Source organism: Anastrepha ludens, chromosome 2 (genome assembly GCF_028408465.1).
Source record: "Anastrepha ludens isolate Willacy chromosome 2, idAnaLude1.1, whole genome shotgun sequence".
Lineage (NCBI taxonomy): Eukaryota > Metazoa > Arthropoda > Insecta > Diptera > Tephritidae > Anastrepha > Anastrepha ludens.
The window spans coordinates 32,487,628-32,501,340 of record NC_071498.1 but is presented as its reverse complement, the minus strand read 5'-3'; the positions used below and the strand labels follow the sequence as shown (position 1 = coordinate 32,501,340).

At 33.7% G+C, this 13,713-nt stretch overlaps 1 protein-coding gene across 3 annotated transcripts in view; it reads left to right on the top strand.

Moving 5' to 3' along the window:
• Positions 1-3,604: 3,604 nt before the first annotated feature.
• Positions 3,605-13,713, top strand: part of LOC128867978 (cyclin G) — a 45,504-nt gene continuing 35,395 nt past the window's right edge. The window contains exon 1 of one of the 3 annotated variants that reach the window (XM_054109648.1): positions 3,605-3,736. The gene's annotated coding sequence lies outside the window, so the exon portion shown is untranslated. Of the gene's footprint in view, positions 3,737-12,655; positions 13,428-13,713 lie in introns of those variants that run through there. The other 2 variants (XM_054109662.1, XM_054109656.1) reach the window with 2 other exon arrangements.

Below are 13,713 nucleotides of genomic sequence, written 5' to 3'. Positions count from 1 at the left end.
CTTTTTAGCTTATTGTGTTTTATAAAGACTATACTGGCTGTACAAAACAAAGTAACAAAAATGAAAATTATATGAAACCGTGCGTTAACAGGTGGTTATTCGATGAAGCAACTGGTATAAATGAATATACATATCTTGCCAGCGCTGAATAAAATTACATTTGTTTGTAAAATGGTGAGTTATACCCGTTTTATTAGGTATAACTCGTTAGCGGCGAATCTTACTCGATAACTTTGTTGTTGCCTTTATTTTTGCAAATTTTTCATCAACTAAGTCGAACTTAGTGATAGAGAGCAACAACGAAAATAAAAGGCATTTTGCTGTTGATTTCAAACGCACATTTTTCGTGAAGATAGCCGAGCAGAGAAGGGGCGAATAGAAGACGCTTAATCTAAATTTATATTTATAGTTGACCTATTTGTTTCTGTCTCTCCAGTGGTTTAAAATTAATAGGTTAGCGCAAATGATTTTACAAGAGCTCTTATTTTTGCCATTCGAAAGGTCCATAGCTGCCGTCGTAGCCGAATGGGCTGATGCCACCATCGTACCCGGGCTTTGAAGCTCGTTCCTCCATTTGCAGTAAACATCAAGACGCACACCACAATAGGAGCAGGAGCTCGGTCAAACACCTTAAAAGGATATACATATGTACATACATAATAGGACTATGAATAAGTTCGTGCGGTTTTTTTTTTCGAAATTTGAAACTTTATTGACGTAAAATGGTTACAAATTTAATATTCAAAATATTGTCCATCGCTTACTACTACTTTTTCCCATCTTTCTGGCAATTCACGGATTCCCTTTGTGAAAAATTCGGTCGGTTTTGCCGCAATCCACGAATCGATCCATTTTTTGACTTCATCGTAATTACGGAAGTGCTGGTCAGCCAGGCCATGTTGCATCGATCGGAAGAGATAGTAATCGGATGGCGCAAGGTCTGGACTATACGGCGGGTGGGGTAGGACATCCCATTTGAGCGTTTCTAAGTATGTTTTGACCACTTGTGCAACATGTGGCCGAGCATTGTCATGTAGCAAAATAACTTTGTCGTGTCTATCGGCGTATTGCGGCCGTTTTTCTCGCAGTGCTCGGCTCAAACGCATCAATTGTCGTCGGTAGACATCCCCCGTAATCGTTTCATTCGGTTTCAGTAGCTCATAATACACAACACCCAGCTGGTCCCACCAGATACACAGCATAACCTTCAGGCCATGAATATTCTGCGCCGACGTCGATGTTGAAGCATGGCCAGGGCATTCATACGTTGCCCGACGTTTTGGATTGTCGTAATGGACCCACTTTTCATCGCCAGTCACAATTCGATGCAAAAAACCCTTTCTTTTGTGCCGTTGAAGCAGTTGTTCGCATGCCATAAAACGGCGTTCAACGTCTCTTGGCTTCAATTCATACGGCACCCAATGGCCTACCTTTCGGATCATTCCCATGGCTTTTAAACGTTTGGAAATGGTTGATTGATCAACTCCCAAAGTTTTTGCAACCTCTTCTTGCGTTTGAGCCGGATCTTGATCGAGCAATTCCTCCAATTCGGTATCCATGAACTTTGGCGGCGCACCCTCGCGTTCTTCGTCTTCCAAGCCAAAATCACCACTTTTAAAGCGTGCAAACCACTTCTGGCACGTTCGCTCAGATAGAGCATGCTCACCATAAACTTCCACCAAGATACGATGACTTTCGGCTGCTTTTTTCTTCATATTAAAATAATGAAGAAGAATTCCCCGCAAAAACACATTATTTGGCACGAAATTCGACATTTTCAAGTGTGGTAAAAATATTGTTGTTTACGCTTCAAATAAAAAACTTATACTGACGTTTGTGCCATGATGCAAAGAATAATGAGATGGCGCCCATCGTGGTCCCGTTACTTTGCGCTCAGCGAATTTGACAACTAGTTACGTGATTTTAGCTCCAGTATGGCCAGATTACCATTTTCGTAACTTGATTTAGCATTTTTTTTTTATTATTTTTTGCCTCGGAGTTTTAGTTCTTTCTTCATGACATTTTTCTAGCTGTTCTAATTAAAATGTCATGTTTATAATTTTGTAAAATATACATTTTTTAATAATTATTTAAATAATTCACTCAGTTTTATTTAGCTTTACTTTTTTTTAACATCTGGTGGCATTGCCCGCGATTGCCGGTGTTGTTGGTGTTCTTCTGCTTTCGGCAGTCAAATCTCTCTCTCGCTACTGCAGAGTTGCCTAGCTTTGGATATAAAAACTCACTAAATGCCCATTTAAAGAAAATAAAACACGAAATTTTTGTTGTGTTAAGTAAGAACTTTGTATGCGTGACAAATTGTCTGTAGAATGTGCGTTTTTTTTAAATAAATGTGTTATGCTTATGTACAATTAAATTTATGAGTTTTTTTTGTTAAGCGAAATTCTTTTGTTAAGGGAACGACTTTTTTGCTATATTTGAAGTTATGTAACTAGATAAGATACTCTTTTTGTAAAAATGTCAGTATGGTTTCTTTAGTATTTTCTGGTATTTTGTTGCTTATTTTTACTATGAATACACCTCTTGATGCTCTATGTCTCACTAAGGATTGATGACCGGAAGAAACGATTACATCTCTATGGTTTCAATTCGCATTCAATAAATTCAAAGGCTTTTTAAAATTTGTAAAAAGGTTTTCAATCTTAAGAAATTCGGGGCATTTAATATTTTTGCATAGCCTTAAATGGAGCCAAAAATTAAATTTGCACTTTCAAATTATCAAATTTTATAAGAGTAAAAAAATTTTCATTAGCACTAAAATCTTCTCAGAGTGGCCTTTTTTAAACTTCTTTTGTGTAATAATACAGTTTTTTTTTCAACCTAAAGTCTCGGTAGCCTTAAATTAAAAACAAAAAGAAACAAACACCAAACTTAAAAATTGTCGCATTTTTGGTATAAAAAAGCACTAAATTTATTGCGAAGAGCAAATGGTTGGCAATACTGCACAACTCTGTAAACGTGACGTCCCGTACGCTCTGATGGGCGCAATCTTCTTTCTATCATTCTTGCGTTTGTGCCTTACGACAGTAGCTCTCCAATGAATGTTTGGAAATGTGGATCGATGGAATAATAATCAAGTTACGCCATCTGTTGTAAAACCGCACGAACTTATTCATAGTCCTATTATATATGTATATATACATACATACATACTTTAAAAAAGGACAGCATTTTGAAATCGCTTTCTAGTCTGTTCATAAGTTACCACCGCCATCTGCTGACGGAGAGTTGACTTCCTATAAATGCCAGCGGTCCCTTCTGTTAAAATGTTGAAACGCTTGTGATTTTTTATGGCAACCATTCACAATCGACGTCCAACCAAAACCAGATTTTTGAATAAAGGCTTTACCTAAATGCCAAATTTTATCTTAATACATTTTCGATCCACTTCATATCTTATTTTCTATACAAAATTTCTTACTAGTCGCGTGCTACTCGAAATATTAAACAACAAAAAACCGCTGAATGTAGAGATGGCGCGCAGTTTTAGTGAATACACGAACCATTTACCATTCGCGGTCCCATTTTGAGCAATAATTTGACATTTGCAATTGCAACCAACTTCACGCCATCACCGGTATGGGGCAAGTGTCAAAATAGAAAAATCGAAATTCTTCCATGTCACAATTCTTGTTCGATTCGTGTTGAAAATTTTTTCTTCTAACCGGGACCAATAAAAAACACAAAAACTGACTCAACTTGCAGAAGCATCCGGGTAAGTAATCCACTTTTTGTATTACTAAAGCAATTTCTCAATTATTAGCGCGGATTAAATGCCGTTTGGGTGTGGGATGTTCAATGATATGAATGGGGTAGGCGATGGGACTATGTGATTTACGTACATCAGGCATCATATTTGTCAAATCTAACAGTATTGTAGCACGTGAAATGAGGCAGCATAAGAAAATGTCGTACGTTTTCCAATCAGTTGTTTCAGGAAACATTTTATCTTATGATTTTATTTCAGGCAACATTGAATAAAAATGCGTAATTTACATTACTCATGTGTAGACCGTGTTGTTACTGTATTGTGAGTGAGGGGAAAGTAGTGGTAGTGGTTGATCGGAGAGTGTAGTGAATAAGTGCGGAATCGAAGCAGTGCTAATGGAGCACATAGCAACAGCGACAAAAATAATTTGTAGTTCAGTATTGTTGCTGATGTAAATTTAGACGAAAAGTTTTTGATTTGATGATTATAGCTTTCCTTTTTACGAAGGAAAACACTTGATACCTTTAACGGTGTTCTATGATTCGAAAGTTCGAAATATGAATTTCACAATTTTTTTTAGAAATTACACAGTCATAAGTAGAAGGCTATGAATATCAGGTGAATATAACTTTAAGCTTAATTAAATTTCTTTATGAAATATTTCTTTTTTTTTTATAATCTATGCAGTACACCACGGGTAGATTTACAAAAACAATGCTTATAACGATCGGTTTCTAAAGCTAAATACACACCAGGCAACCGTTGAAGCAACGGTTGCAGCAACGTGTTGCCTTTGTTTAAGAAACACGTTGCAACTGTTGCTTCAATCTCAGTATTGTGTATAACTGTGGTGCAGGAAAGGTACAAGCGGAAGATACGTAAAATTAAATTTTTGAAATGATCGACGAAATGCGTAAAATTACTTCTCTTATTATAATTGACGAACTTTTGTACGAAAATGAGGAAGAAGAGATGCAACAAAAGAAGAGAAAAAAAATCTGCTCCAAAAATTGGCTTTTAAAAAAATCGAATTTTCGAACGAGAGGCTGCTGAAAGAACTGAAGGAAAATGAGCCAGCGGACTATAAAAATTACATGAGGATGGACGAAGCCCTGTTTAGAAAATTGTTGGACTTCGTAAAGGCCAAAATAACGAAACAAGATACCATAATGAGAGAGGCAATATCAGCAGAAATTAGACTGGCAATAACTTTGCGGTATCTTGCAACAGGAAACGCTTTTGCGGACTTGAAATTTTTATCAATTTTATTGTATTAATTTTTTAATTGTTCGTATGCTTTTTTTCTAAAATTTTTATTTTTATATTTTTCACTACTTATATCCCACAGCTTTCTCAAATTTTTATATTCGTTAATAAAATTAACATAATTTTCATTATTTTCAATTGCCATTTTTTCCTTTTTCACTTTATTTTACTCCGCACGAACCTTCTTCTTTGCTTGTGTTCAACGAACTGAACGAGTAAAAGCAGTAAACAATGATACACACGAAGCAACGGTTGCAGCAACCTATCCCAAAAATCAAATTTATTTGATATTTCAGGCAACGGTTGCAGCAACACGAAAGTCATAAGGCAACACATCTACACACGAGGCAACGGTTGCTTCAACATGGCCGAGTTGCTGCAACGGTTGCCTGGTGTGTATTTAGCTTAACGCGTAATTTCTTATGCCTGTGCGACTAAGTAATCGATATCGCAGCGTTTCATCAATCATTTCTACACATTTTTTTAAAACGTTCTTAATTCAAAACCAAGTACATACATCATTGGCAAGGTAATTAAAATGCCTTTCTTTTCATGTAAAAACTTCTTAAGTTTTGACGTGAATTTTTGGAAAGATAAAATATTTATGAATATACGAAGTTACAAAACTTAGAAAGTTGTATAAAATGTTTTTTTTTTTTCTAAAATGTTTCCTATTAACATATTCCGCTTTCGATTCACCAACTCTGTCCTGAAGAAATTTACGCTGGTCGATGATCAAGTGAGTGTTTATAGCCAATTACTTCGCAAGCGACATCCTTAGGCCAAGACTTCCATGTATAATTATAGACATATTTTTTTAAATATATTTTCCATAATTGAGAACGGATGCTTTGAGAAATAATGAAATTAAATAACTGTTGCAGTTTACTTTCAGGCGGGCTGCTTTGAAAAGCAATCTTATTACATACCAGTTTGCAGTGAAATACAGTGCTGCTAAATCATGCGCAACGTTGTTGAGATCTTTTCGTAACTCCAAATTTTCAAGTTCCGAGGAGAAAATATCGACACAGCAATAAATATCATGCTCTTTTAGTCCATCTACCAAATCTCTCTTCGAAAGACTTCCATGGTAGTAATAAGCAACGTTGGATTCAAGAGAATTTTTATTTCTTTATTCAGTGCTACAAGGCAGTTGGTGACTCGAAAGTAGTTTCAGTATTTATAAAGCATATTCAGTTACATTTTGTTTCTGTACCTCTGTGGTCACCTTGTATGAAATGGCATCACAATCGTTGGTGTCTCTGGGTACAACTAGTTTGACGATGTACCGAAACTGTGCAGCGGTCTTCGCAGTCGTGTTGTAGCGGCATAAACATCACCCATAAGTGTTTGTTGAGAAATGCTGTTGCAGACAGTCCTTGGCTGGCTTCCGGGTGGTTCTTGTAAAGTAAACCCGATTGTCGTAGGAACGATGAGTTCACGGTGTTCAGTGACCCGTAAGGATGCCTGCCTGTAAGCATTCACAATAGAGCTCTCAATTTGTTTCGCACATTTTCGAACAACCCGGGCTCATGAGCATAACTGAATACTCGCACACTTGTTCAATGCCCATAACTCGAAAAATTTCGAGTAATTTGAGTTCCGCTTGTTATGATTATTTTGGCTTCTGTCAGGAATTTTTTTTTTTTTTTTTTTTTTTTTTTTTTTTTTTACAAAAGTTTTACAAATTATTCATGCACAGTTGAAATAAATGCTGGCAAAATTGAAAAATTTTTGCTTAGCTAGGCAAATCATTCAAAAGCTTGAAAATTTCGAACAAACATTTGAGTGCTCGCTTAAGCCCACTCTAATAACACTCCCCTCGTTGAAACATCATGTTTCCTGGGTTTATCATTGGGCAAGATTGAGGCCGGTGGCCTATGACTAAATTGCTACAACAACAATAACATGCACATATTTTCGATGCGGAAATTCGTTCAGCACCTCTTTGCGCTACAGCAGCAATATTCTCAACAGAATGTGCAGTTTTTGGTCTGGATGTCTCTTGACAATTTTCTCACCAACCTTGGAATTGTCGACTAATTCGGACGTTTGTTGCCACCAAAAAAAAGTCACAAATTTTGCGATATGTTCTTAAAGCTCGACCATTTTCATAATAAGTTTCAATAATTTTAACGCATTGCTTTCTATCGTGCAAAATTGTACAACTGTCTACTTGACAAATGTCAAAGATGACACAAAAAAGGTACTGTCTAGGCATTATTCGCTACTGACATCTATTATCTATGTGGAACTTTTGAAAGACCCTTTATTTACGGATACAATATCATTAGTTGTTAAGACAGATATGTGTACGTACATACATAAATACTTATGTGGAGTAGAGAAGTATTGATCTTAAGCCAAAGATATTAATTTTAGTACGTGACGAAGTAGTAGGGATCGAAGAAAAAGATGAATAAATTATTTGTTCGATCCCAGGCGAAAACCTTCACCATTCATGTCCGTTATTTATGGGTTAAACCGGACTATGCTGGACTGAAAGAAAAATAGAAAGAAATTGTAGTAAATTATGCTCAACGCACATACTAAGCTTCACATAAAACGCGTTCGAAAATATGCAAAAATTTATGATGAAATCTTCAGTTGTATTATACCTATGTACATATGTATGTATGTACATATATGCAACATGTATGTATGTAAATTTGTTTGCCAATATTTTCTTTTTCTGTGCCATTTTTCCTTGTGTGAAAATAAATCGATTCAATGGCAATTCAATAAAGGCAAAAATCTATCTTATCTTTGGGTTGAATCGAAGCAAAAGTGCGAAGCGATGTAATTTTTTTTTAAACTAAATTATTTTCTGCCATTTTTTGTTTCATTTGAATTTCAAATCAAGGGTTGGCCTCTATATTTTTTGTTATAAATTAAACCTTATTAGATTCATTCACTGCGTGTACTCGTATGTGTTTCTTTCTTGCTTCTCTAGTTTGTATTGAATATGCAAAATACTTAGTGACTCCCGCCGGCGACTCATGCAACTATCGATTGATGGATTAAATTAATCAAATTAACTGCAGTTCACGCTATTAACAGTAAAAACAAAAACAAACATAATTTGCATATGGTACGCTTGTACATACATACATACATATGTACATATTAACATATGTACGTAAAGTAAGTGGCATAATGATAAGGTCATCCCACATATTGATTAGTTTTGATTATATAATTTTTTTTTTAATTTTATAAAAATATATTTCATTCCATAACAAAAACCACATAAATCGAAATTTCAAACTTTGTGCAGACTTTTTAAACTTTCACGCAATTTCCATTAACAATTCACTCTGTTGAGAATTTTTAGGAAATTCTTGGGAATGCGCATTTAGTGAAATAAAGTGCAAGTGTGAAGTGGCTCAAAATTCACTTGATGTTAGATAATTTTTATTAAAATTAAAAAGAGAAAAATTAAAAATAAAAAAATATAAACTAAAAATGAAATAAAAAAAAAATTAAATTAAAGATAAAATAAAAAAAATTAAACTAAAAATTAAATTAAAAAAAAAAAACAAAATTAAATTAAAGATAAAATAAAAAAAAATTTATTTAAATAAATAAAATAATTTAAAAAACTTTAACTTTATATAAAAAAATTAATTAAATTACAATAAATAAAAAATTAATTAAGTTATGTAAATAAAAAAATGAATTTAATTAAATAAATAAAAATTGAATTAAATAAAACAAATTATTTAAATTCAATAAAAAAATTAATTAATATAAATTCAATAAAAATCAAATTAAAATGAAACAAAATTAAATTAAAATGAAAAAAAATTAAATTAAAATGAAAAAAAAAAAATTAAATCAAAATGAACAAAAATTAAATTAAAATAAAAAATAAAATAAAAAAAATAAATTAAAATTAAAAAAAATGTAATTAAAATTGGTTCTGATTGAAATGGGTAACATGAGCAGCACTGGAACTTCGGTGAGAAAAAGGCTTGAGGCTGTTTTTCTCTTTTTTCTGTTATTGTCCAAACGAAGCTTTTATCCACGGTTTATAATAGCAACTTCATGAATTTTTCCCCTTTTTCATTTCGTATTGCTTTTTCCACTAATATTTAGAGAAAACATGTTTGGTACTATATTTAGCGTTGTATTTTAATTTTTTGCCTATGTGTGCTTGTATGCACATACATAGGTACAAAGATCTTGATCACTAGCTGTTGTTACTGCCGCATTGCTTAGCCCGATTTTTTGAGTTACTTTTTTTTAATTTTACCAAAATGTTTTATACCTTAAATGTCTTAATTTTTTTACTTCTTGCAACGAACAACACAAACAAATCACACCATAGCAGTCGGAAACAGCTGTTATTGGCAATTTAATGCAATTTACGTGCTTCTTAGCGCGTAAACACCAGCCAAAATGTTCGGCTATTATCTTTAGTACAGTCGTCAATATATGAAGGTATGTATGTATGTGCATATGTGCATCTACCTGACATGCACCGTACATGCATACATATTTCAATATTTCCAACCTGTTCAGGTCTATTTCTTACTTCTTTTGTACTTTCAGTTTTCCCTTTTTATTTGTACATATGTATGTACATACTGTACGTATAAATGCAAAGTAAAAAAACTTAAAATGGCTGAATTGATAAAAACAAACTACATGTGTGCATACATACATACATAATGTACACGAAATACAGAAGAAATTTGTGGAGCAGAAAAAATATGTCCATTTTCTTCTTCGTCATCTGCTCATGGAATTTGGAGTTAATAATGTATCTAATTTTAATAGAATTAAAAGTAAATGACGAGGTTATAAAATGTATACATAGGTCACGGCCGTCTTCGGGTCGAAATGCCTTCGTGAGGGGTGTATAGATATGAAGCAACTGGCATAAATAAACATATGTACATACATTGGTAGCCCTGCAAAAGAGCTGCCAAAAATGGCATGTGATTGAGTATTAGTAATATACAATAGTTTTTTTTTATAAAAATAAACATATATACATATGTATAAATACATTGTCTTACATTAAATTATAAAACAAAAATATATTTTTCCGAAAAATCACCTCGGATGCTAGAGATGTTTTAGAAAATGTCTCCAAAAATGTTGAAAAAATTCATCAACGGAATCAAAATACAAATGTAATGAGATTTTTGGTGATTTTTTGATCTTAATTCAAGTTTTGCTTTTTAATTTTAAAAATTTTTGGGTGATATCAAGAATTCTAGGAATGGTTTTTATTTTTGTTTAATAAAGTAAGGTATCAGTTTTTGGACATTTATGAAGGGCAATTAAAAGGGCACATTAAATAAAATGTAAATATAGGGGTTTTCAACTTTCAACTTCAACTTTTGAACTTTTTTGAATAAAACACAAACGGTTTGACTTTTTTAACTAATTTTTTTTTATTATCGAGTTTGAACATATACATTTAAGTATGAAATTCGATTTCTTTTGCATGACCACCGCGTGCACGTTTTACGAAGTCCAATCGTTGAACCCAATTTTCGACCACTCTTTTGCATAAATCGGCCGAAATTCCAGCAATTTCGCGTTCAATATTGGCTCTGAGCTCACAAATCGTCGCCGGTTTGTTACTGTAGACCAATGACTTCACATAACCCCAAAACGGGACAGCTTGTTAAATGGACCGTAAAATGGCCGTAATGCTCTTAAAGTAGCAGCAACAGAACGATTATTTTCATAAAAAATGTGCACGATTTGCAATCGTTCCTGAAGTGTGTAGCGTTCCATGATGAAATGTATACTAATGAAGTTTACAAATGACAAACGAAAAATAAAAAATATTGCGTCGTTCGCCCTCCCTATTGAATAACCCTATACATAGACCAAAAAAAGGAATGTAATAAAATCGACCAAATTTGAAGTATCAGTTTTTTAGGATGGTAACCCTTCTGTATCAAACTCGATGATTTTTCATAGAAAAGAGATCAGATAGACATTAATTGATATTATATATTATCTGCTTATATTTATGTGGCCACATTTTATTATATATAAACTTTGTTCAGAATACTGAGCCCACAGCAATAAATTGCATATACACATATGTATACAGTAGAAAATTTCAATTTAGTTTGTTCCGTTGCCAATGCGGTCCGTTGTTTGGGGAACATTGCGGAATATGGCACAATAAAAAATGTAAAGAGAAATAGGAAGCCATGATTGTTTCATTACACAACCGTTCCACAGCACAATCACAAATACCAGCACAACAGATGTACACAATAAATAGCTACAAGCAGAGAACGCCTAATAGAAAATATTGTTGTAAAATACATCGATAGAATTCATGTTGTATGTGGTTAGTGTGTGGATGGCTGAAACAGTTAAAGGTGCTATCTGCTGGTGCTGTTGTATGCGTCGGTTGCCCACCACCAATCAATTCTGTTTTGTGTACAGTTGTTGTTTGTGACTTTGTAAACGCTCGTATGTGTATGTACACTGGCCACCTAAAATACTTGTACAATGGATTTCACTTTGTATCGGGCAACCTCGGCAGCGTACCAACACCCGGATAGAAGGCTGTGTGCATACGAGCCTGTGTTGCCACTGTTGAAAAAAATTAAAAAAAGAAAACCCTAAGTTTATTCTGGCGATATATTTACCAGGCTTCTTACACAGCTTCAAACTGAGGTTTCTTTGATGTACAATTTTCTTTGTTAAATTTGAAATTCACAATCTGTCATAAGTGGCCAACCGGATTAACATCGGGACATTGTGCGGCCCCATCTAAGACCTCTATAGCATTTGGTTGTAATCCCGTTTTTCAGAGCCCAGAGGTGTGTTCAGGATCCTTCTCTTGCTGGAATCCCCAATTTAATGACATTTCGTCCCCAGCATACGTTAACATTTTATCTTTTAAAATGCTGGTATACGTAAAGCGATCCATTACATCCTCTAATCGGTGGAAAGACGGATTCCTTGTCCAGAGAAGCAGCCTTAGACCGAAATACTTAGTAGTTACCATATATCATACTCGCCTTATATCTTTTGAATCTTTTATATAATATTTGGATTGATCAGAGAACAACACAGTTTTCCATTTCTGAAGTGTTCAGTTAAGATGGGATTTGCCAAACTCAAGTCTTGCTTCCTTGTTTTTGAGCGAAATAAATGCATTTCTCGCTGGTCAACGACTGAACCGTCTGGCCTCCACAGCTCGTATTCCTTCTAATGTTCTAGCACTAACTGGGAAATCAACAAATCGCACTCGGCTTCTTCAATCACTTATAATTTTCTTTTCAAATTCATTGGATAATACATTTCTCGCAATATTTATTGGTTAGTTTGATTATAACATTGTTAAAAAAGTTATATGTGTTTGTGGGAATTACAGGTCTAAAGTTCTAAGCAATAAAACGGCTGTTCAATTTCCAATAGTGCTTTGTCGACCGTAATAAAATATAATATATAATACAATAAAAGATAATATAAAAAATAATAAATATATAATGAAATATAATATAGTTATAATAATGGCTTAATCGACACAAGCCTGCTCAATTGCAATGAACGAAGTTGGCAACACTGATAACAGCGCTGGCTGCAGCCCAACCGAACGACTTTGCTTGTGTGTAGTCCATGGCCGTACGATTTCGTTTTCAGTTCGTTCAATGTAAAAGCGATTCGTGACTGGCTGCAGCTAAACGACCGAGTGTAGGCTCTGAATCAAGTTGATTTAGTTTATGTTTGGCAATAATTGAAACAAGTCCAACTCTTTTTCTATTTTATCTGCGTGTAGTTTGTGTATATGTTTATCGTGAAATCAATCTAAAGTGTCTAAGCATTTAACAAAATAAAATAACTAAATAAATATATTAATGGCGCGTGAATGTAAATTAAATGTTTTAAACGCCTAACAAATATAAAATGAAAAACACTTTCAACCCAATGCAAATGGCTTTGTAATTGTAAATACTCAGTTGCAATATGAACCAGTGGGAATGAAAAATCGATAACTTTACTGTGTTTGCAAGAAAATAAACTGTTGCAAATCGACACACACAAACGCAAGCAAAATGTTTTCGTGAAGCAAGAAATTAAAATTTTTTGTTTCACCAATCAAGTAGAAAGAACTGCTGATAGGTGAAGGAACATAAATTCCACATCAAAAAAATAACACCAAGAAATTTTTTTTAAAAACAATTGCATTTCGTCACTCGTATTTTTTGCGAAAGTTGAAATTTTTGTGATAACTTTGTAAAAGTACAAATTAGTGGTAGAAAAAAGAGAGCTCTTAGACTAATGTCAAACGTAAATTAAATGTTAAGTAACACAAACAACGTTACCACGTTAAGTACCAACAACAATTTTTTAGTGCAATAGCGAAATTTTTTCTACACAAATAAAAGCTTAACTAACTGACAAAACATTCCTGCGCAACATAAACCAAAATGGCTGTCAAAATGTAAGCATACATATATATATATATATATATTCAATTTAAATATACAAATATACTATAATTTTTCATATACTTATTGTTAAAATTGCAAAGCTCAAAGACGTTTTTTTGTTTGTCGTCATTCTACTGGCTCTCACAGCTGTATGACTTTTGTAGAAACTGTAGCCCACATAACCTCTTGGATGTTTCCCTGATTCAAACGGGCTGCTAGAAACCTATTTGAAAAATATTTGCATAAAAAATATGTAAATTTTTTTACGGAATATGTGTGTGTACTTCTGCACAAATA